The sequence below is a fragment of the Octopus bimaculoides genome, chromosome 29 (assembly GCF_001194135.2).
Source record: "Octopus bimaculoides isolate UCB-OBI-ISO-001 chromosome 29, ASM119413v2, whole genome shotgun sequence".
NCBI classification, from domain to species: Eukaryota; Metazoa; Mollusca; class Cephalopoda; order Octopoda; family Octopodidae; genus Octopus; species Octopus bimaculoides.
In genome coordinates this window covers 3,977,627-3,978,236 of record NC_069009.1, presented here as the reverse complement: position 1 = coordinate 3,978,236, position 610 = coordinate 3,977,627, and the positions used below count along the sequence as shown (strand labels likewise).

The following is a 610-nucleotide window of genomic DNA, read 5'->3' as shown; positions in this document are numbered from 1 at the left end:
GTTACCAGTCGGTGACGACTCAACTAGTCTAGTCACCAGTCGGTGACGACTCAACTAGTTTAGTCACCAGTCGGTGACGACTCAACTAGTTTAGTCACCAGTCGGTGACGACTCAACTAGTTTAGTCACCAGTCGGTGACGGCTCAACTAGTTTAGTCACCAGTCGGTGACGACTCAACGAGCAGTAGTCACTTGGCGACAACAGAGCGAAGCAACTAGTGACAACTCGATTAGTTAGTGAACGGACATCTACAGATATAGTCACAAGCAGGCAGCCACTAAAAGACAAAACGACCAGAGGGAGAAAGAAGGTTAGAACCAGCCAACTGTGAGACACAACTTTCCTCGACTCTATAACTTTTACTAGCTCACTTCCTTTTCCCTGTAACATTACCCTATCTTTGTCTGTTTACTACTACAAGATCGTGTACACACATATACAGGCCGAAATTAACTTTCTTTACCTTGCATGCTTTACGAACTGTGTTATACTATTACACTAACCTACCCGTCGTGGTATGGCATTTATTAAAGTAACGGTAAATAAATATTTCTTTACAACTTCAATCACTGTTCATCGTGCATCTTATAACCGTTACTTATATATATA

General features: G+C 42.1%; 1 protein-coding gene across 1 annotated transcript in view; it reads left to right on the top strand.

The window, feature by feature from the left end:
* LOC106867479 (signal peptide, CUB and EGF-like domain-containing protein 1) overlaps window positions 1-610 on the top strand; it is a 22,966-nt gene that overhangs the window by 12,344 nt on the left and 10,012 nt on the right. The gene's annotated exons all lie outside the window — the stretch shown is intronic.